Source organism: Saimiri boliviensis, chromosome 15 (assembly GCF_048565385.1).
Source record: "Saimiri boliviensis isolate mSaiBol1 chromosome 15, mSaiBol1.pri, whole genome shotgun sequence".
In the NCBI taxonomy this organism is placed as follows: Eukaryota; Metazoa; Chordata; class Mammalia; order Primates; family Cebidae; genus Saimiri; species Saimiri boliviensis.
The window spans coordinates 81,750,422-81,774,290 of record NC_133463.1 but is presented as its reverse complement, the minus strand read 5'-3'; the positions used below and the strand labels follow the sequence as shown (position 1 = coordinate 81,774,290).

General features: G+C 50.4%; 1 protein-coding gene across 6 annotated transcripts in view; it reads left to right on the top strand.

Moving 5' to 3' along the window:
• The window catches only part of ST3GAL1 (ST3 beta-galactoside alpha-2,3-sialyltransferase 1), a 109,584-nt gene that overhangs the window by 57,394 nt on the left and 28,321 nt on the right, over positions 1 to 23,869 (top strand). For 2 of the 6 annotated variants that reach the window (XM_074387167.1, XM_074387169.1), the window contains one exon: positions 12,513 to 12,567. The gene's annotated coding sequence lies outside the window, so the exon portion shown is untranslated. The other 4 variants (XM_074387168.1, XM_074387170.1, XM_074387171.1 and 1 more) reach the window with 4 other exon arrangements.

Here is a 23,869-nt window from a genome sequence, read left to right as displayed (position 1 = left end):
AGCTGTGCTAATTGTTAATTTTAGGTTGCTTGTCTAGAAAACTCATGGCAAGGGTAATAGGAGGAAGATTTCTAGGTCGAAGAGGAGAAATGTAATAGCTACTAGGAAAAACTTGATGGAAAAGGGGAGGCGGCCAGAGCCTATTGGGCCAAAACCGAATTCGGAGGGGCTCTTTTAACCATGAGAACCCTGGAGAACTAGCAGAATGAGAACTCACTCATTGCCCCAAGGGCAGCGCCAAGCCATTCATGAAGGATTTGCTTCCATGACCCAGACGCCTCCCACAAGGCCCCGCCTCCAAAACTGGGGATCACATTTTAAGGTGAGATTTGCAGGGGACAGAGATCCAAATGATATCCAGAGCTGACATGACTGAAACAGAGTAAGGGAGAAGGCAGAAGCACAAAGCAGAGAGGGCCCCAGATCCTGCCAGGAGCAGGGCACGGGCCCAGGAGGCTGCCTGGGGCATGGCGTGGGAGGGCGCTCTCCTGCAAGATGGCAGCGAAGACCTCGTTCCTAGAGGCAGGCCTTTCCGCTAAGCCCGGGACCATGACAGGAGAGCAGAGAGGTCCAGAAAATGAAGAAGCTGGCAGAGGGTGGGGGAGGTGGATCACCCCAAAGACAGCAAGAAGGGAGGCGCAGGTCATCTGGGCTGTGGAGTATGAGTAGGGTTTGTCTGGGCAGAGAGAGGGAGATGGGCTCTCCAGAGGGCTTGGCATCAGCCGGGGTGTACGGGGAGATATATGAAAATGTACGGTATTGCTTCCCTCCCGCCTTGGAAGCTGTGGGTGCCCCACAGGATTGAACTGAAGATCTAGAACCCTGGATGGGAAAGGCCAGGGACCCAGGAGACTCAAGGGTCTCAGCAGGCAGACCCATGCCATATCTAGATCCCCACCTTCCCCACCTAGTGCCCCGGGATGGCAGGATACCCCCTTCCATGTAGCCTTGCTTATTTGCTTGGAAGTCAAGCCCCAGAATGGAATCTCATTGCCCAAGAATGCAGGAGTACCAGGAGCTTCTAGGGAGCCCTTGCTTCCGTCATGGGAGGGCAGCCTGTGCATTTACCATCCCACAAAGAGAGCATGCGGTGGAGTTGAGGCATTCTGCAGGAAAGGACTGGTGGCTGTGAGATGGGAGCAGAGGATCCCATGGGAGCAGGACAACGCCAGCCTGCCCTCACCCTCGTGATTCCTGCCTGTTCCATTCTCGTCCACGGCATGGAAGGAGCTCCTGTCCCAGGTTCCTTGCTGAAGATATGATGGGGAGTAAATAGCTGTGACACTGGTCCACTCTGAGCTCCTGTAGGGATCCTGAAACCAGAAGGAACAGTACCCACTACCCGTGGCCAGTGAGCTTGCTGTACTGGGTGGGAAATGGTCCTGTGAAGAATGAACTAGGGGTGGGGCATTGGTGTTAATCTTAGATCCTCATGAGTAAGACAGGACCTATCTTTGTCATCTGTGTTGCTTGGATTACTAGTGAAGTAGAATTGCTCTTTGTAGCCTATTGGTCGTGTGTGTTCCTTCAATATTGATTTGCCTTTTATCTACTATTTTAAAAATGTGTGTTGTGTGGGTTTGTGATCACTTTGCAAGAGCTCTTTGTGTTTATTATGGATAGTAGCCAGGTGCCCAACGTGGGCTGAATGGATGCTTCCTGGTTTGCCATTTATTTTGTACTGTCATTCAAGGCATTTAATCTCTTAGCACAGGGGTCAAAAACGTTTTCTTTTTTTTTTTTCCTGAGACAGAGTCTTGCTCTATTGCCCAGGCTGGAGTGCAGTGACGTGATCTCAGCTCACTGCAACCTCTGCCTCCCAGGTTCAAGAAATTCTCCTACTTTTGCCCTTCCAAGCAGCTGGGATTATACAGGTGTGAGCCACCATGCCTGGCTATTTTTTTTTTTTTTTAATAGAGACAGGATTTCACCATGTTGACCAGGCTGGTCTTGAACTCCTGACCCTGTGATCCACCCACCTCAAACTCCCAAAGTGCTCGTATTACAGGCATGAGACACTGCACCTGGCCAAAAACTTTTTCTAGAAGGAATCAGATAGTAAATATTTTGGGCTTTGAGAGCCATGCCGTCTCGATTCCATCTACCTGACTGTGCCATCACAGCACAAGAGCAGCCGTGGACACTGTACACAGACGTTCACATTTCTGATGTGTTCAGTCTTTTCTTCTATATAAATATGGGGGGCCTTCCCACTCCAAAATTAAATAAAAGAAAAACAAAAAACTAGAGGAAAGGAAAGGTACTCCAAAGTGTGTACGTGTAAGTCCCCGGCACTGATGAGCACTGACGGAAGACGTGCTGGCGTCAACTTGGATCTCGGTAGGTCTTTAGTCCCCAGGAGAAGAGGCGAGAGTGGGCACTGCTGCAGGCAGGGGCAGGTCACAAGTCAAGGTCGAGGCATCCAGGCCTGGGGGGAACTCTTCAAGCGGCTGGAGTTGGGGGTGGCATTGCAGAGGGGCCTCCCGTCGTCCTGTGCCTCTCTTCTGATCTTTATTCTCTCCACTTTGATGACTGTGTTCTCAGAGGACACTGGGCCCACTGTGTCTTGAGAGACGTGCTCAGCCAACCACTTGGTCTTTGTCAGTCCCAGTGTGACACCAAGTGAAGACACTGCCCCCCCCCCCCCCCAAATTCCTTCCATGGAAGCATCAGACCTCTTCCTCCCCTCCCCTCCAACCTGGACCTTCCCAGGGACTGGGTTGTCAGGTCCGATCTTAAGGAATCACACGGGAATTTTACACTTAGCTCCTTTACCCTTTTCTTTTAATTGCTGTTTCAAAGATGTTCTTAAACCCACTGCTGTATTTAAGATAATTTTCCTATCCTATAACTTTTAATGATAAACTCAAAACCCCAACTGGTTTTGCAAAGGGTTTTCTGAGTGTGAGAGGGTCAGATGGGAGTTCCCCCGCCCCCCACCCCGTCTCCCCACCTTCAGCTTGTTCTCATGACATACTGGAGAAACAGGCTTGGGCCCGGACCAACCCTGTGCAGACTCACAGACGCACAAATGGCTATGGGACCTGGGACAGGCCCTTGGCCTTTCAGTGGCCTCTGAGACAAGGGTATGTGTGATGGTTAATACTGAGTGTCAACTCGATTGGATTGAAGTATACAGTATTGTTCCTGGGTGTCTTTGAGGGTGTTACCAAAGGAGATTCGCCTTTGAGTCAGTGGAGTGGGAGAGGCAGAACCGTCCTCAATCTGAGTGGGCACCATCTAAGCAGCTGCCAGCGAGGCTAGGATAAAGCAGGCAGAAGAACATGGAAGGACTAGACTGGTTTAGTCTTCCAGCCTCCATCTTTCTCCCATGCTGGATGCTTCCTGCCCTTGAACATCGGACTCCAAGTTCTTCAGCTTTTGGACTCTTGGACCTTCACCAGGGGCTCTCGGGCCTTTGGCCACATGCTGAAGGCTGTGCTGTCAGCTTCTGTTCTTTTGAGGTTTTGGGTCTAGGACTGATCCACCACTGGCTTCTTTGCTCCTCAACTTGCAGACGGCGTATCATGGGACTTTACGTTGTGATGGTGTGAGTCAATTCTCCTTAATAAACTCCTCTTTAAATATGCATCTATCCTATTAGTCCTGTCCCTCTAGAGAACCCTAACAGAGTATGTGACTCGAAAGGTTCTGTAGTGAAGGTGGAGTGCGGCGACTAGGTAGTGTGTGTTGACGTGACATGTTGGCGCCGCTCCAGAGCCTGGTGACCTAGGTTTGGGTTACTGACTTTGCTGCCTACTAGCTGTGTAACCTGGAACAAGTGACTTCACCTCTTTGTGCTTGCATAAATATGGGGTGATGATAAGGCACCTAATAATAGATTGTTTGGAAGATTGAATGGCTTCATCCATATTAAGTGTCTAAAAGAGTGCACATCTAAATAGTTAGGAAATGTTAGCTACTGTAGGCCAAGTGCCAGTCACATAGTAGGTGTTCAATAAATACAACCACCCTTCTGTTATTAGATGTGCTGGAACAATTTTGTGATACTAGTCTTTGCTACTTTTGCAAGGACTGCAGATTTAATACCTATCTGCCTCCCAGTAAGCACTGTTAATTAAAGCCCCCAAGCCCAGATAACCTTGCTTTTCTGTCCTTAGCAAGCTTTGGCTTGATAAGAATTTTCAAAATGTGTTTGTTGATCTTTTAAAACCCCTGAGATGAGTATTTACTGCCAAAATGTGCAAATGTATCACAAGGATTTAATTTGGGCACTAGATAATGCTGGAGATTTAAAGAAGGAAAATGACGAGGTTTTCGCCTCTTTGCCCTCTATCTGCTATGGCTACGAGCAATTCTGTTTATCATTTAAAATCCTATTTGAAAAGGTCACTGGTTATTTGCATGAATCATACAGTGTGAGGACTTAGAAAAAAAGGGCCAAAGATTGGCTGCCACAGACGCCTGCTTCATTCTCTGTCCTTCCCCTCGATGGAGTTTGCTCTGAGTCTCTGCTGTTCTCAGCTTGTGGTGGCTGTCACAGGTAGACGAGACCCACTGGATTTGGGCACCTGATGCTGTCAGTAATTACGAGAAGACCAGATACTGCTCAGAGTATGCATGGAGTTTGTAAGTCCACTTGCAATTGGGCTGGTGCAACTGAGAAGGAGTGCTTTAAATTGTATTCCATTTTAATTAATTAGCTAATTATTTTAATTAATTAGCGAATTATTTTAATTAATTCGCTAACTTAGTGTCACTAATTAGTTAATGAGTACAACTGAAGAACTGCATTTTAAACTGAAAATTTCAATCCACTCCCATGTTTTGCAGTCCCATTTTACAAAAGAGAAGACGGAGGGTCCAGATGCCTTAGCACTGGTTTAGAATTGCCCGGCATGGACCCAGCGGACCTACTCTCTTCAGATAGATGCGGGCTCTTTCTGAAAGCTCACTCTGCCTGAGTTCCTCTCTAACGGTGTGAGCGGTATTCTCTGAGCCTCCTGTAGCCCGCATTGCACGTGATGTGAGGTGAAGGGGTGATGGTCTATTTACTGGCCTCGTATCTCACAGGTGCCTGCACACTGTGCCCAGAGACGCACTTTGGGAAGTGAAGCTGGTGTTCAAAAGGCCACTCATTGGCTTATTCCTGAGGATTTATCTTCAGGTGTTTAAACTCTTTTTTGAAAGGCCTGACCTGGGAAGTCCACTGAGGACAGGTGTGTGGTGCAGTTTCGTAGGGACAGAGGCAAACCAGGAGAATTTTCTAGAGAGAAGTGTGAAGAGCCATTCTTCAGAGTAATTTTTTTTTTAAGATGGAGTTTCATTCTTGTTACCCAGGCTGGAGTGCCATGGAGCAATCTCAGCTCACTGCAACCTCTGCCTCCTGGGTTCAAGCAATTGTCCTGCCTCAGCCTCCCAAGTAGCTGGGATTACAGGTGCGTGCCACCAAGCCTGGCTAATTTTTTGTATTTTTAGGAGAGACAGTGTTTCACCATGTTGGCCAGGCTGGTCTCAAACTCCAGACAGCAGGTGATCCACCCACCCCGGCCTCCCAAAGTGCTGGGATTACAGGCATGAGCCACTTCGCCTGGCCAGAACTTTCCCAGTGATGGAAATGTTTGATATCTGTGCCATCCAGTTCAGTAGCCGCTCACTGCATGAGGCTACTAAGCGCTTGAAATTTGGCTCATGCAACTGAGGAACTGTGCTTTAAATTTCATTCAATTTTAGTTAATTTGCTAATTATTTTAATGAATAGTTTAGTTAGTAGCACTAATTAGTTAATTAATGAGTGCATCTGAGGAACTGCATTTTAAACTTTGATTTTAATTGGAAATAGTCACCTGAGGCTAGTCACTGCAAATAACTGTGACAAGGCTGAGATGTCTCACTACTTGCAGGCTGACAAATTAGCCTGCTGACAGATGCTGGCAGAAGACAGGAGCTTCCTGGATCCGAGACAAGGGACTTCGTTACTCAGCACAACAGGCAGCCAACTTGAGTTTCATACTTGCATCATTTCTGCTTGCCTGCAAGTCCCATGGGATTTTGTGCAAACGCATTTACCATTATCTGCACTGTTTTGTATGATGCACAGGGTTTCAGAGAAAGGGACTATATATTTCACTCAGCATTGTATCTCCTGTATCCCAAAGAGGACCTGGCACATTCTAGGGACCCAACGAGTCCTTACGAAATGACCAGTGGCTCTGGTTTCTCACAAAAGCCAAGAGTCTGGACCCAGTGGTTGTTGAGGATCCTCTCTGCTCTTGACGAAGGTCTCTGAACTTGAGCGAGTGCCCTACTTCTGAGGTCGTCTCTTCCTTATAGTCACTGGGCAGACCAGCCTCACACAAGGATCCCAGTTCCCTCCCCGCAGAGCCTGAGGCTGGGATTCCGTGCATGTGGATTGCAGAGGAAGTATTCCAGGGAAAGGGTGGCGGACACAGAGCTAAGCCAGGGAGCTGCTGAGCAGGGTTGTGCTCCGAGCTAGAGTCAACCTTCAGCCGGATCCCATAGCCAACCCAGAACACAAACTGCACCATGACCCTGTGCCACAAACCTGAAAGTTTGGCCTTGACCCAGGGACATTTGGGAGCCTCAGAAGATTATAGGCAGCAGAAAGGAAAGACAAGAATCCAAGAATTTCCACGTAAGAAACGTGTTCTGGACTCGAGTCCAGGGAGTTTGGTGTTTGAATCAGACTCCAGGTGACAGTAAGGAAGAGAAATGAGTGTGCCTCCATTGCCGTTGGGGAAAGATAAATTTTTCAACTCTGGTACTTATCATCAGCAGGGGAAATCAAAGGAAAAGGCAAAGGAGGCCAGCCCTGTGTAAGCCCACGTGGCTCCCTCATTGTCTGTGGACTGCCTGGGGTGTGGGGCGTGAGAGGGTGGGTACCTCTCTATGGAGGCAGCTCCTGTGTAGCCAGAGGCAGTTCTCTGGATCAAGGGACAGCTGTGAGCTGCCAGCAGCCAATAGTCACAGCAGCTGAAGGGTGTCGTCCCAGCCAGAAGAGGCCCTGGGCAGAGTGCCAGCAGCATCTACTCTGTAGGGACCCAACACCTTCCAGGTAGCCTGATCCCAGCTAAGAAAACAAAAACCTGAAACCTGCCTTTCCAGGCGAAGTGGCTCCGAGGGTCACCGGGCGTAATTTGCTACCTAAGGAAAGTCCAGCGGTTCGTGATTACCATCCCCTGCCCCTCCACACTGCTCAGGTTTCCTGCTCATCCTCTGGGCCAGCCTGGAAAAGAAAGAAGCAATGGGTCTTCTTTTCTTCATGTCCCCACAGTGTGCCAGGAACTCTTCAAGAAACTCAGCCTATATTATCTCATCTAAAAATTTCCCAGCAACCCCGAGGGATGGGCCTTATAATGCCCGTGCCTGCCAGGTGGAAGCTGTGGCTGGCAGAGATGAAATACCTTCCCGGGGCCACACAGCTACGAATAGCAGTGCCAGGACTCAAAGCCAACCCTCCGGGGCCAAAGCCTAAGCTCTTCCCTGCCATCTCCACGAGCGTGGGTGCGGGAGAAGAGGCATCACGAGACTGTGTCTTTCTGGTCTTTCTCTTTCTCCAAGAAGCCGCACAAAGCACTGCAGGACTTCAGGGAGCAAAGAGGAAAGTCAGGGAACCCTTTTCTGTGGCTTCCCCTACTGATGAGTGGTGGAGTTGAAGATACGCGTCTTTCCCCAACAGCATGGAGGCACACCCATTTCTCTTCCTTACTGTCACCTGGAGTCTGATTCAAACACCAAACTCCCTGGACTCCAGAGTCCAGAACATGTTTCTTATGTGGAATTCTTGGATTCCTGTCTTTCCTTCCTGCTGCCTATAATCTTCCGAGGCTCCCAAATGTCTCTGGGTCAAGGCCCAACTTGTACACCTGGGTTTCGAGCTCCCTCTGCAGTTCACCAAGTTTTTTTCAACCAATCCTATCTCTGAAGGTTGCCCATCGTGTCTCCCACTGCAATACAAAGGAGATCTGCCGTTTATTTGCTCAGTACCTAAAAATATTAGCTCTTATTTTGGGAGCTCTTGCCACATGCCCAAGCTAGGTGGATCACTTTGTATGTGTTGTCTTGTGTGAGCCTCACAAGGACCCCATCAGGTCAGTCCTGTTGTTCTCGTCTTACAGATGAAAAGCTGGAACTCAGTGAGGAACAATAACCCAGGAGGAGTAGAACGAGGATTAATCCAAGTCAGTCTGGCCCAGACCCTGTGCGCTCTCCTTCTCGGTCAGTGCTCTCCATTAGAACTTTCCCAGTGATGAAATGCTCTATGTCATTACTGTCCAGGTCAGTAGCCACTAGCCACATGAGACTGTTAAGCAATTAAAATGTGGCTGGTGCTCCTAAGGAACTATGTGCTCGCCTTCTGTCAACTGCCTCGTGATTCACCGGAGGACTCAAACATCCATTTTCTGATCACCTCATTTATGCCAGGAATTGGGAGAGGTTGCTAAAGGAGAAAGAAAGCAAATGAGGCACTGTCATTGCAGGGGATGCCCAGTCATGATAATGTGGGGCCCATGATTGGTGTTGTCTTGTGTGAACCTCACAAGGACCTCATCAGGTCAGCCCTGTTGTTTTCATCTTACAGATGAAAAACTGGAACTCAGTGAGATACACCGAAAAAAAATTTTTTTCAATTTTAATTAATTCAGTTGATTTGATTAGTGGGTTCATTAATTAATGAGTGTGGCTGAGGACTTGTATTTTAAATTTAAAATATGTTTAATTAGAAATAGTGGCTGAGTACAGTGGCTCATGCCTGTAATCCCAGCACTTTGGGAGGCTGAGGCAGGCAGATCACGAGGTCAGGAGTTCGAGACTAGCCTGGCCGACGTGGTGAAATGCCGTCTCTACTAAAAATACAAAAAACTAGCTGGGCATGGTGGCATGCACATGTAATCCCAGCTACTCGGGAGGCTGGGACAGGAGAATCGCTTAAACCCAGGAGGCAGAGGTTGTAGTGAGCTGAGATCGCACCACTGTACTCCAGCCTGGGCAATGGAGGGAGACTCCATCTTAAAAAAAAAAAAAAAAAAAAAAAAAAAAAAAAAAATAGTTGTAGTCATTTGGCCTTCAGCAAGGTGCTTTACCACATTGTGCCTCGGCTTCCTCATCTGCAAAATGGGGATGATAATTACAGCCTTGCGTTCATTTGCTAAAGCTACCATAACAAAATATCATAAACTCAGTGGCTTAAACAACTGAATTTTATTTTCTCGCAGATTGGATGCTGGAAGCCCAAGATTAAGGTGTCATCAGGGTTGGTTTCTGATGAGGGCTGTCTTTCTGGCTTGCAAATGCTGCTTTCTCATTTGTCCTCACGCGGCTTTCTTCTGTGCATGTGTAGATAGTGCCTTCTGGTCTCTCTCTCTCTCTCTCTCTCTCTCTCTTTTAAATAAAGACATCAGTTCTAGCAGATTAGGGTCCACCATTACAGCCTCATTTAACCTTGTTACCCTCCTAAAGGCCTTATCTCCAAATCCAGTCATCTTGACGGTTAAGGCATCCACATGTGAATTTGGTGGTGGTGTGGGGCACAGGTCAGTCCATAGCAAGGGCCAATTCTTCAGGACTGCTGTGATGATTTCAGTGGGTTGGGGTGAGTGTGGAATAAAAGCCAGGCTGCTCTTAGTGCCCTGGTGGTAGCAGCCCCACATTATCATGATTGGGCATCCCCTGCAATGACAGTGCCTCATTTGCTTTCTTTCTCCTTTGGCAACCTCTCCCAATTCCTGGCATAAATGAGGTGGTCAGGAAATGGATGTTTGAGTCCCCCAGTGAGTCACGAGGCAGTTGACAGAAGGCGAGCAGGGCGTGAGGTGCCCTGGGCTGCACTCCCTGCTGTGTTGCTGACCTGCTTGGTGACTTTGTCCAAGTCACTGTCTTCTGCCAGCCAGGATGCAACTCATTAAGACAAAGCTTGCTTTGCCAGTGGAATCTCAGGAGATTTCATTTCCTCATGGCCTTTTGTGGCCATTCCTAAGTATTGGGTAGTGCTCAGAGTTGATTGAGAGAGATTGTTTTTGTTTTTGTTTTTGAGACGGAATTTCACTCTTGTGCAATGGTATGATCTCAGCTCACTGCAACCTCTGCCTCCTGGGTTTAAGCGATTCTCCTGCCTCAGCCTCCTAAGTAGCTGGGATTACAGTTGCCCTCCACCACATCTGGCTCATTTTTGTATTTTTGGCAGAGATGGCTTTCACCATGTTGGCCAGGCTGGTGTTAGAACTCCTGACCTCAATTGATCCGCCCACCTCAGTCTTCCAAAGTGCTGGGATTACAGGCATAAGCCACCTCACCCAGCCAGAGAGATTTTTTTTTTTTTTTTTTACAGAAAAGTTCTTATAGACTCCAAACTGACAGTACTTCTCCAAACCCCCTCCCACAGCTACTGCTCCCACCCCAGGAGAGCACCTGATGACCCTGCCGGATAGGGCTGGGCTGGACAGGCATAGGAGAACTTATTCTCACTGTCCGTCTCTGGGGCAGTTTCTGGGTCATGCCTAGGAGCCTGAGTGTCTTCCTGCTCTTGAGTAACCACCCACAGACATGGAACCACCGAGGCTTGGGGCGACCTCTTGGGATTCCATGGCAACACTGAGAAACCCCATGTTGATTTTTCCATCCTCGCTCATGTTACCTTTCCCACATCTGGCCTTGCTTAGGAAGATAGATGTCTGAGGCCGTTTGTTTAGCAGAGAGCTCTGTTAGCTGGGGAGGGACAGATTAAAGGCCGTGGGGACAGCCACGCCTGTGCAAGCCCCCTCGCCTGGTGTGGCTCAGCCCAGCAGCATTGGGAAGGAGAGTACCAGGCGTTAGTTCTTGACATCCTCCCAGCTCACTGCTAATTCATGATTCGTATGCTGACTAATTCAGTGCATTTTTGACTCCCTCAGTCTCAACTTCCTCGTGAGGGAAACAGGAACAAAGAGACCTTTTACGAAAAGTGCAGCATCTGGCCTGGAGAAGATGACGATGATGATGATAGCTCAGCCCCTAGGGGAGCACTGATGACATGCCAGACATGCTTTAATCACTTTATATAGTCATTGAGCCTCTTAATCTTCTTGGCAACCCTAGGAGGTGGGCACGATTCTTTTTTCTTTACAGATGAGGAAACTGAGGCACAGTGAAGGGAAGTGACTCCTGGCAGGATGCACAGCCAGTGAATGACGGAGCTGGGCATTGGACCAGGCTGTCTTGCTCCGTAGCCCTGGCCCGCATCACTGCCCTCCGCCCAGCTGACATTAGTTATGCGAAGCTGTGTCTCCACAACCTTCCCTGCAGCGCTGGGGAGAAGGGACGCACACAGCAGATGTTGCTTGTTCTGAAAAGTTCTTTAGTTTTAATTAAACAAAAAAAGTCTCTTTCAAGTTGTTAACCTGGAGAGTCAGAGGCAGGGCAGCCCCACCCCGAGCACCTCCTCCCTCCTTCGGCCCCCGTGGGCCTCCCGGTGATATTAATGTCCAAGGGCCTCGGAGTCATGCATTATTGATGGGGCATGGGTGTACCGTGAGGAAAGGGTGAGAAAGAGGCCCAGGTGGTCTTGATGGCTCAGAATCTTCTTTTTATCCCTGTCCCTGGTGGGAAAGTGCATTTCAGTTGACAGGAGCAAAAGCAGCTGTGACCAAGCTGCTGCCAGCCGTGGGTGGGGCATGATCATGTGTTATTGCCCTCTGCTGAGCACCTTCCTCTCATTCAGGATTTAGGAAGACAATGGCAACACCACTTCTCTGATCTTGAGTCTTAGATTCACGTCTCTCCGCTCCTTCACAAAATGCCTAGCTGTCTGTTTCCTGCCAGTGAGAAGAATATGTGACTCCGAACTACCTCCGGCCCTGCCCAATGAGATCTGTGACCTGTCCCCAGCCCTGTTGTGGGTGCACACACTGCCTTCGGGATGGGGGTGGGGTAAGAACAGGCTTTGACCTGCAGACCTGGGTTCCAGTCCCCATTCTGCCCTTGCTCTCCTTGGGACACTGAGCTGCTCGACCTCCAAGCTTGGGTTTCCTCCTGTGTGTGATGGCGAGGCTGGAGCTACTCCAAGGGACTGGCTGAGGCTAAATAATACATGTGAAAGGCCTTAACCCAGTGCCGGGCACACAACAGGTCTCAGAGAAAGGGTGTGCTATCCTCTCATTTTCTGTCTACCCTACCCACCCTCATCCTTCAGGGTTTCGGCAAGAGCTCCTGGACCTGACCTGTGACTCATTCCTCCCCTCTCCTGTTATTTTGCATGTTGGTTGAAACTCTTTGGGGGTAGGCTCTCCAAATTCAGCATTTTACAACAGGAAGTGGTCTTAGAGATCATGCAGTTCAGAGCTTTCTGTTTGCAGTTTGGGACAGGAAGCTTCTGCACTTATTAGGTGACCGTCTTCTCTTCGCACGCTGAGAGGCTTGAAAGGGCTCAGAGGCTTCACGTGAGCACTTAACATTCACTGTGTATATCTGAGCCAACAGGGGACAGAAACTGTCTAATGGATCCCCAGGCCCTCTCCCCATGGTAAGTTTCCTGAGTATTTTCTTCTGTTTTTCAGATGAAGAAGCTGAAGCTCAGAGAGGTTAAGAGACTCCACTGAGGTCACATAGCCGGTAAGTGGCAGAGCTGGGATTCGAACTCAGCTCTCTTTGACTCCAGAACCTATGTTCTAAATTGCCTTGCTTTCTTTGCCTTAAAAAGAGGAAAACTGCGACTTTGTTTTCTGTTTTGATGGTGCTCACACGGATTCCTGGATTGAAGGGAAAGGGCCCCTGGGTCCAAGAATTCAGAAGGGTGGTAGCATTTGAAAAAAAACAGTCCCATCCCCAGTGGGTGCCGTGGCCGGGACAAACCCAGAGCTTCAGCACACCTGGGTTCAGGATCGAGTCCACCATGGCCGGCAGGGGCCTGGGTCCATTCTCCCAGGAAGGTTGCTCTGTGGCTCCACAATCTCTAGGAACCAGACTCCCGGGACCCCACAGTGGGGCCAGGTGCATCCTGGTGAGCTGTGTGCCCCACATCCTGCCTCAGCCACAGAGGAGCCGGCAGGCGGGATGCAACCTCACTCAGCACCGCTCTGGATGGCTGTATAGTTACATGGTGTGGTTTTGTAGTATTTTTGGTTTTGTTGTTTTTGCAAAAGCCAAAGGAAGTTTGTGGGCCGAGTTCTAACTTCCCTTCTTTGAGGACAGTTGATCTTCTCGGTCACGTGCAAGCAGAGCTCAGCTAGGAAAAAAAACAAACCTCCAAACATGAGGTCCACGGATCAGAGGACACCTGCACTAGCTATGGCCCTGTCTGTTCACGGGCAGGGCTCATTGGAAGTTCCGTTATAATCATCCCATTTTCCAGATGAGGGCACTGAGCCCAGAAACAACCACACCCGCACCTCTCCGGAGGCGCACATCAGAATGAATCTTTGCTCCCTGAGTGCTGAGCGCTTTGCTGTTGCACAGCGCTCTCTTCCTGCTGTCCCCAGATACCCGTTGAGGGCCTACTACTCCTCCGAGCTGGGACACAGCAGTCAGGGAGTCACATGAATCGCCTGCCTCCTGGCGGGAAAGTCAGAGAGACAGATGTTCATCCCAAGGTCGCACACTAGTTCCTGATGAAGGCTGTGAAGGCGAACGCCACAGAATAAGTGGCAGAGACAGTGATGCTATTTTAGGGTGACTAGGGATGGCTTCTCCAAGGAGAGCATTTGGGCAGAACCATGAATGCAGTGAGTGAGAAAGCCGTATGGATGCTGGAATAGGAACAGTTTTTGTAGAGGGAACAGCAGGTACAAAGGCCCTGAGGCAGGGAGTGTGCCTGGTGTACCATTACGCTCTTTGATTTTGATTGTCTGGGTGTTTGCCCCCCCACCTCCGCCACCATCACAGTGCCTGCTCCCTTCTAGTATCCCTTCCTTAGTCAACTCCAAGTGTCCGCAAGAGTGTGGCAGTGGGGTGAGGGTTGTGTAGCAAGAAAAATCAAACAGAATTGCATGGGGCAGAAGAAAGGTGTATCTGTAATAGGAAACTACCTGTCTTAATCCTTAATCCTCTTCACGCAATTTCTGTCTTTGGTGGAGTTTGCAGTGGTTTCATCTTCTTGCTTTGTATGTATTCTCAAAATGCCTTCTTTAACTAGGGCTGTGAGTTCTCAGCACACTGCAGTCCCGTCTTGCCAGGCCCGTCTTTCCAAGCAGAGCAGGAGCCCGGATTCAAAAACCACAGAAATAGGAGAAGAAATTGTTTTGGAAACTACACTGCTGACCTAGGGCTGAGCTCAGGAAGGGAGGTGCAGCAGGCAGAGTCTGGGGCCCAGGTAAGGGTGCAGAGGCTAACAGACCTCTGTCTTGGCACAGCCATTAGGCTCAGGCCCCTGTCTGTGGATTCAGGTTCTCTCCTTCATCACAGGGTGGTATTGGTGCCAGCTAAGTTCCTAGGGGAGCAGCTCATAGGGGTGAGTGTGCTGAAAGAGACATGCTGAGGAGTTAGGAACCACAGATTCTCTATGACTCCGTTTTCTGTCTTGATTTTGCTCACACATATTTGTGAGTTGATAAAAAGAACTCGGAAAAGGGGTGGTATTTGGGGAAAAACAGTCCCATCCCCCATGGGTGCCTGGCCTGGACAACCCAGAGCATCAGCTCATCTACATTCAAGATCGAGCCCATTATGGCCAGCAGAGGCCCAGACCCCGCCTCCCGGGAAGGTTGCTCCAAGGCTCCAGGCTCTCTAGGAACCAGACCTCTGGGCCCCGCAGCAGGGCCAGGTATCTTCTTATGTGCTGTGGTCTCATCTCTGTGGCACTTCAGTCAGTGTACAACCTTGGGCAAGTCACACCCCCTCCCTGAGACTCAGTAAATGGAACAGAAAGGTATGTCATCTGTGTGCTCCTCTGTGATCTGGAAATGCTACAGCCTTCGCCTCAAAGGTAGATAACATCCAGGTATAGGGACAGGGGCTTCTGTCAGCATCCCTTGGATTTTGTAGACCCCCTGGCTCTTAGCAAAGAGATGCCCTAGGAAGGGTGGCAGTACCTTGGTGGTCCCGTCTTGGACATTCACACCAGAGCCTCGGCATATTTTTACCTCTCCTTGACCGGAGACCCGTGGCTGCAGGACCAGAAACTCATTTCCAGATGCAGCAGAATGTCTCTCTTTCCTCAGGGCTCAGAGGAATTTATTAAGCCTTGCATTAACTGAATCTTACTCTGCTGGAAAAATAATACTCAGAAGGCAATTCTGTCTGGTTACTGCCTGTAAGCTCCTGAAGGGTTCTCGTAAGAAAGGCTCAAAAAGCTCCTGCGCTGTGAGACTCAGAGCCCAGCCCTGTACCTTCCCTCCAAGGACCAGGCAGCTCAGTGGTTGACCAGCAAGCCCATCATCATTCAGCATCATTGGGTTATCCATCTGTCTGTCTATCAGTGAGGCAAGTGCTTATGAGGGCCTGGGGCAAGGTGCATGTACCACGAGTACTAAGACTAAATCAGACACAGCATGTGCCATCCACAGCAGTTCAGGCTCAAGCTGACCGCTTTCTCTATTTGGTAAAACTCCAGAGAGTTTTAAACTTTATTACTCACAGTTCAAAAGCAGCGTGAGCTTTTGTATCAGCTCCCCTTCACCCCCAGGTGTCATGGCATGCAGGCAGAGGGCCCATAGAGATGCCTGCACATGCAATGGTTACGATATTGGACAGGAACAATGGGCTTCAGAGATCCACCATTTGGTAACAGACAGCAAGCATGCCAGCTTTTTGTCGCAGAGGGAGACACTGTCTATTGCATGTCTCAGTGTGGGTTGCTGCAAACACAACCCAGGTGCAAGGCAGTCAGAGCCTTGCATTCTTTGTCTACCCAGCAAGATGTGTAGGAATGCAGGAAACTCATGGAGGAGCATTTCCAAGCAATGCATCAGCCTTGCAAAAATCTGGATTTGAATCCTGTGTCTAGCAACTAAGCGCAAAATTGGGTAAATTGCAATTACTGGACTTCTCTTAGCCTCAGTTTTCTCTTCTATAAAATGGGGATAATGCCTACTTACCAGGTGGTTGTGAAAGGCAGTGTAGGATCATTCTGGGAACACAGTAGGGAACTAAGAAAGCCCTTGAGTTCAGGAAACTTAGTTGCATGGGGAGTCTTTCCAGCTATATGTAAGTACGCAATGTCAGCTAGTCATGCGTGTGGAAAATGTTGGAAACAGATGCTCAGTGCTGCAAAGAAAAATCAGCACTGAGACAAAGGATCTCTCAGCAAGGCAATCTTTACTTTCCGCAGAAAAAGTGCTCTTGTTAGCCATCTTGCCACAAGAGTACAATGAACAAAGGAAAAGTAGACGTATTTATCTTTTACGCATTTGGGGTCGTCCTTACTGCTGTGTCTGATCTCTGTTGGCTGGAGGCAGACTGCACAATCTAAAACTAAAACTTGATTGGCTAACAACTTAAAACTTTTCTAAACAGGTAAAAGCAATGGAGAACAAAAAGAAAGTTTAAGTAAGGAAGGGGCATAGGCTGTGAGCTGGGATGTGACTGTGAGCACGTCCAGCACAGATATCTTGGTTAAATTACAGGGACATAGAGTGTACTACGTGCTTGTGAGCATGTGCAACAGCTACACAGGATAGGGCTTAACAAAGAATCACTGGTGAAAAGCAAGAAGGCTTTGAAGAAAATCTTTAAAAGAGACCATTATTTCTAACATTTGCTATTATTATTCTTTAACAAGAAAAGAAACTTTGAAGAAGAACTCTTCTGCTTCCCACAGAAAAGAATAGTTAAAATGCAGCGGGTGATACACATCAGGGCTCAGGGACAATTTCTGTAAGGTGTTGCCATGTGACCCAGCATCCTGAATCATAGTAGTAAGGAGTGACCTTACTACCTGTGGGAAGAGCGTTCCTGGCAGCTCAGGTAGCCTGTGTGTACATTCTGTGCCTGGCCTGCTTGAGGGATAGCGTGGAGGCTGACGTTGCTCCATGGAGTGAGCAAGGAAAAGGCATGGAAAATGGAATCAGAGGGTAGGCAGGGACCAGTTCCTGTAGGATCTTGCAGGCCTTGATGAGAGCCTTGGATTACATTGCGGGTGTGGAGGGAATCCGCTGGAGGCTTCAGGTAGGTGGAAGCATGAGCAGCATACGGCATGCAGGAGGGCGGGAGAGGGTGCAAGGTCTGGGGTTTGCTTTTATCCTGCTGCTACTAACAGATTAGCCTGTTAGTGTTTCATGGATCCTGGCAGAAGACATGAGATTCCTGGGTCAGGTGTGTTGTAAAGTGGGTATGATCTCACTGCTTTTTGTCCACAAAGCCTGAGCTCAGAGCGAGCTTTTCGGAGTTTGAAACCTTAGAAGCTGAGCCTCAGTCAACAAATAGGAATGAGATTCTTGGAACAGATTCCAGGGCACAGCGTGTCAGAAGGCTCTTGCTCTCTCTCAGCCTGCATGTCCTACCTGTAAAATAGGAAGAACATTGCTTCCCAGGCATATTGTGGGGGGCCTTGTAAATAGAAATGGAATCTGAAGACCCTGTGTTGCTTCTCTGCATTCATAAGAGAAATCAAATTCTTCCTAGTAATACATCCTTCTAAGTTTTTTATTATCCCTTTCTTCACTGAGAAGCTGTTAATGTTTGCTCTGTAGCTCTAGTGCACAACACACACACTCAGACATGCTTGCAAAATCTGCCTGCCAGTGTCTTCCTGGATAAAGGGTAGTGGTCACTCAGGGGAGAAGGAAAGAGAAGAAGGTGAAAGGAGTTAGAACCCCATAGGGGTAAGAGAAAATAGATAGGGTGGCCTCTCTTCTTTGTTTCTGATACAGAGTCTTGCTCTGTCACTCAGCCTGGAGTGTAGTGACGTGATTTTGGCTCACTGCAACCTCTGCCTCCCGGGTTCCAGTGTTTCTTCTGCCTCAGCCTCCTGAGTATCTTGGACTACAGGTGTGTGCCACCACACCTGGCTAACTTTTTATATTTTTCGTAGTGACAGTGTTTCACCATATTGACCAGGCTGGGCTTGAACTCCTGACCTTATGATCCTCCCACCTGGTCCTCCCAAAGTGCTGGGATTATAGGTGTGAGCCGCCTTGCCCAACCAGGGTGGCCTCTCTTTCGATCACGTTCCTCCCACCCCATGCTGTACATCTGAAGGTAGCTAAGGCTTACACACAGTGTCCCCCATATGCGAACTCATGTGCACCCTCCACCCACCCCAGGATGCTCAAAGACAAGGATGTGCACTTGTTGTGGTTGAGGAAGGTTTTGTGAAGTCAGCCAGCTGACCAAGCATGCGAGCTGGAATTGAGATGGAGGCCGCTAGCCAGTGCTGGGCACATCCTGCCATCCCCATCCCTAGACCTCCTGCCCTTCTATCTTCGTTTCTCTCCAAGACCCAAGGAGTACAGCCGGCTTTGGCAAGGCCCACCTCCTGTCACTGGATTGTGGGAGGAGATAAAATGACACTTGTGTGTTTTAAAGTTGAGCAGAACAAGATGTTTTTAAAATGCTGTGTTCTCTATGTGGGAGGCCTTCTAATGCGCAGCTGGAGACAAAGTGTCCGGTCCTCCCACCTCTGGGAGGTCCCAGAAAGAACTGCAGAGTGGGATGGGAGGCACACGTTCAGTGCTGGGGGCCCACCTGGTGGCCAGCTCAGACAGAGCTGGGACAGAGGGCCCCTGCCTCCAACATCTCTGGCCATGAGGTGTTTGACATTCCCAGCAGTCATTCGGCACAGCTCAGTTGACTCTCCTGCCAGAGTCGCCTCCTCATTGGACAGAGGGTGAGAAGCACTTGTGATCACTTTGTGGGGAGGGTGGGGTTGTAGGACTGAGTGGAGAACTCTGCCTGCAGCATGGACACTTCCCCAGGTGGGGCATGGTCTCCATCCAGAGAGACCAGCTGAGGCCAAGAGGTAGATTCTTAGCAGGAAGAGCTGGGCCTCTGGAGCTGGGCTGCTTGGATCACCTTTTGTTCTGTTCTGTTCTCTTCTGTTCTGTTCTGTTCTGTTCTGTTCTGTTCTGTTCTGTTCTGTTCTGTTGTTTGGTTCCATTCTGTTCTATTTATTTTATTTTTCTGAGACAGAGTTTTGCTCTGTCAGCCAGGCTGGAGTGCCATGGTGCCATCTTGGCTCAGTGCAGCCTTCACCTCCCAGGTTCAAGCAATTCTCATGTCTCAGCCTCCCAAGTAGCTGGGACTACAGGCACATGCCACTACATCCAGATAATTTTTATACTTTTAGTAGAGACACGGTTTCACCATGTTGGCCAGGCTGGTCTCGAACTTCTGACCTCAAGTGATCCACCCGCCTTGACTTCCCAAAGTGAAGGATTATAGGCGTGAGCCACTGCACCTAGCCCCATTTCTTCACTTTGAAAGGGAATGTATCACCCCTTGGTAAAGCTGTTGAGGTCAACCAAGCAACCTTAGAGAAGTGCCGACTCGGTGTCTGGCACAGAGTTGGTGCACTTTAGGGACAGGACCCAGTGCTTTCTTCCCCAGCCATCTTCAGGACTCACCAGCTGTGGGTGCACATGGGGAGGCATCAATACTAGTTATTTCACTCTCTCCGTGGTCCACGCCTCCTGCCCCCCAGGGACAGGCTCCGGGAATGCCTCCTGGTCAGAACTGGCCCCCATTCTCCTACCTGCTTGCTGGGCCTCTGCTGGCCCAAGCTGCCCAGTGTCCCTTCTTATCTTCTGTCCTGAGTCTTATCAGGGCTGCCAGGCCTCGGCTGCTCTGAACGTGCCCTGGCCCCATGGTGCTGACCTTGCCCATCTACTCTGGCCGCCCACGCTCTTGGTCCTCCCCGTGGACAGCTTGGCAGTCCCTTGTCAAGAGTGCAAGGTCTCCCTCCTTTCCTGAGTGCTGGGCCCTTTATGATGAGAGCTACCCTTCCTCTCCTCTGGTGCCCAGAGGCGGGGGTGTGGCTGGGCCTGGGCCAGGGCAGTTTAATCCTGTGACCCCAGTGGACACCGTGACACCCCTCCAAACTTCGGTGTCTGGGGATGGTTCATGCCAAACGCCTGCTGTTGCCTGATGCTCCCACCCACCCAAGAGCCCTGGAGGGTGCTGCACACCTCGCCATTGTAGCAGCTGGGTTGAGAATGCGATCTTAATCCCTATTGTGGATGCCGCTAGAGCTTACCCCTCACCTCCTTCAGGCACCTCCTGGATGCCCCTGAAAATCGTTAGCATTCAAATATTTCCATGAAGTCAGGGACTAGGGAGAAAGGTGCCTATTTAAGCCACATGTCCGACTTTGTGAATCTCAGTTCGAGAGCGGCTGCACCTCTAGTCTTTCCTTTCTGCTGAGGGTTTTAGAACCAGTGACAGACACCTGAGGGCAAGTGAAAGGGGCATTAGGAGCTCTGAATTGTCTCTTCTTTATCAGACTTCGGCACCAACCAGAGTGGGGGGAACCCTTTCTTCTGGGACAGTGTGAGCCTGGGCGCGTGTATAGTGCAACCCCTTGAGTTCCCGGTCACATTACAAGCTTCTAATGTCATCTGGATGTCCTCGAACTCCAAATTTAGCACTCCTCCATCCACACACGTAAGAAGATTTGTGGATTTACATTCTTTCTGTGAGGCTGTGAATATGAAAACATACTCGCCTCCTTCTCATGTGACCCTAATCCTGTTAATCGTGCTTCTCTGGGGCACTTCTCCACACTACCTTCTCTGAGCCACTATTTGTGCTTCAGGGGAATCTTTTTTTCCCCAAGTCCCCAGCAAAGGAACAAGCAAGAGGCACTAAGCTGCAAAGAGGGAGATTTGTAAGCACATCGAAGGGCTCTCCCAGCCCGCTGGCCCTCCTGGGCTGTGGGGGAAATGGGCAGGAATCCATGCAGAAAGGAGGAAGGGCACAGACTCCCAAGGAAACAGGCTTCCCAAGTCACCTTTGTGGAGTCTGGGCCACTCTCTAGACTCCCACAGGGTGTCCTGTGGCCCCTCTCCAGTCCAGCTGCCATGTGCCAGTTGCTGTCACTACTGTCTGCTGCTCACAAGCCAGCCGGGCTCCCCCTTGCCTTCAGTCCCCAAGTCCACGTTCCTCAGGACTGCCACGATGCAGCTCCACCCGCAGCAGCCACTCTGAAGGGCGCCCCGTTTTCGATAACCATACCACTGCCGCCATCATCACCACCATGTGCATTTTGGGCACAGGCCTGGTTTACCCTCCCCCTCCGCCCTCCTCCCTCAGTGCTAAGCCCCCTGTCTCCACCGCCACCTGCTTCACACAGCCTCCCTCTCCCTTTGGTTGTCATTTACCTGCCTCTTGTGGATCACGAAGGCGCTTGGCGTCATGTCCTGGGAGGTACTGGTTCCTCGTGAGCAGATTTATGTGTGTGAACTGCCCTGGCCTGGGTCCTGGAGCTGGCCTAGTCTATGGCTTCACTATCTAGCCATGAAGATATGCACACCGCCAGCTGTGTTCTTGAAGCATTGCAGGCATGCTCGCGTACCTGGGTGAGAGGAATGGCAGTGGAGCCTGGAAGAGCAGGCTCAGGAAATCAGCCCTCACCCTCCCTAGCCACGTGACCCGGAGTAAGCTACTGGCGCCCAAGGGCCTCAGCATCCCCATCTGTAAAATGGGATTATGGTGTCATAGGACAGCTCATAGGACCTGGAGCTGCCCATTTCCCACTCTAGCTAGCCTCTAAAAAGCTGCAGTAGCCTCTCAGAGCCCAACTTCCTTCTGCGCCGGAAGAGCAGATGCCTGCCTGAGGAGCCACTGGGCACTCTAGCCAGGCAACCACACAAAGGAAATGTGTTAGATATGCATGGGTCAGGCGTGCACAGATAAGGTGGGGATGTGGCAGAGATGGGGAGGAGAAGCAGACCAGAGGCCACTAGATCTAGCTAGATATTTCATGGGCTTTTGTCTGCAGGATTATAAAACAATGAGGATTCTTTGATATTTAAGCCCAGCAGGAGTCAGAGAACAACAGGCAAGGACAGAGCAGATCAAACCCCAAGAGGGGCTCAGGAGTGGGTGGTGGTCAAACCACAGGCACTGATTGGAGCAGCCATGGGCGGGCTAAAGGGACCTTGCCCTCTGGCTCTGCTGGTGTTGATTACATTTCTATGGGAGGGGCTGGTGCTGTCATCAGGGAGCCTGGGGGACAGGCTGCTTGGGGTGTCCCCCTGATGGCACCTGGAATGTGTGGAGCTTGGCTGAGAGGTGCAAGGGAGCTCCTGGTGCCACCTCTGCCAAAGACGCTATCGTCTCGAGCCTGACAACGAAGCATCCCAATGGGTGAGTGCCTCAGCGGAGTTGGAGCAGAGTTTGGGAGGATTCCAGCGAGAGCAGCTACCCAAGGTGGAGCGGAGGCCAGGGCTCGGGGCGTCCAGCTGCCCCACACGCTTCTCGTAAATCCTCTGAGGTGGCCAGCGCCTGCTCCGGGAGCAGCTTGGGTGGTCTCTGGTGTTGCGGGGGGAGGCTGGGCTTTCCGTGGGGCACAGCTCCTGGGCACTCATTGCTTAGATCACACTGTCGGCTGTGCCCCTTGGAGTTAGGTCTGTGGGGTCACCTGGACTGGTCATAGTACTGGCGGGATGCAGATGATGCATTCAGAGTGGGCGGTGGCGGGGAGCTGAGTTCAAAGGTGATTCACAAGGTGGTGGTGTAGCGTGGGAAACCCCAAGTGTGGTGCAGTCCCTGGGGCTGGAAATGATGGGGGTGTTTCCAAACCTAGGGCTGAGGGGGACAAGAGGACAGAGACTTCCTGAGACCCCACGACACAGCAAGTATGTGGATGGGGCCATCTGACAGCAACAAGAGGCCTCCAGCCCTTGGCTGTCCCGCAGGGAGGGCACCATGGCAGTCACTGCCTGTCCTGAGTCCCCTCTCTCTCTCTGGCCTTCCTCCAGGGCTTCCCGTGGCTCCCAGGAGGTTGTCCAGAGCTTATTGGGCCACTAGACCTTGCCTGGCCCGTCCCTGCCGGGCAGCGCCACTGCAATCTTTTACTCCACTTGACGTTCTTTCTTTCGGTTCCTTGGACTGACCTCCTGTCCACACAGGCCTTTGCACCTGTAGCTTCCCCTGCTGGGGAGGCTCCCACACCCCCTCACCCCTCACCTGTCCACCCTGTGGACCCTGGGCCACTACCGCTTCCCCCAGACACCCACCAGCCCCTCCCATGCAAGGAGGCTGTCTTGCCAGGCAGGGCTCTCCGGAGGAGCAGAGCCTATCCCGTATTTGTGTTTGTATATTAAGAGATTCAACTTTCAGAACTGGCTCAGGCAGCTGTGGGGGCTGCCAAGTTCAAAATCTGGTGGGCAACTCAGAAGGCTGGAAACCCAGGCAGGACTTTGTTTCTCTGTTTCAATCTTTTTTTTTTTTTTTTTTTTTTTTTTGAGACGGAGTTTCGCTCTTGTTACCCAGGCTGGAGTGCAATGGCGCGATCTCGGCTCACCGCAACCTCCGCCTCCTGGGTTCAGGCAATTCTCCTGCCTCAGCCTCCCGAGTAGCTGGGATTACAGGCACGCGCCACCATGCCCAGCTAATTTTTTGTATTTTTAGTAGAGACGGGGTTTCACCATGTTGACCAGGATGGTCTCGATCTCTCGACCTCGTGATCCACCCGCCTCGGCCTCCCAAAGTGCTGGGATTACAGGCTTGAGCCACCGCGCCTGGCCATCTGTTTCAATCTTGAGGCAGAATTTCTTCTTTTCCAGGGAACCTCAGTTTTTGCTTTTAAGGCCTTCAACTGATTGGATGAGGTCCACCTGCAGTCATCTCCTTTACTGAACGTTCCCTGATGGCAGCACTTCACCACGTGTGCACATTACCCTCCCCGAAACACCTAGACAAGTGTCTGACCAAAGTGCTGGACACCATGGCCTAGCCAAGCTGGCTCATTACATTTATGTATTTACTTAGAGATAAGTCTCACTACCCCAGGCTGGAGTATGATCATGGCTCACTGCAGCCT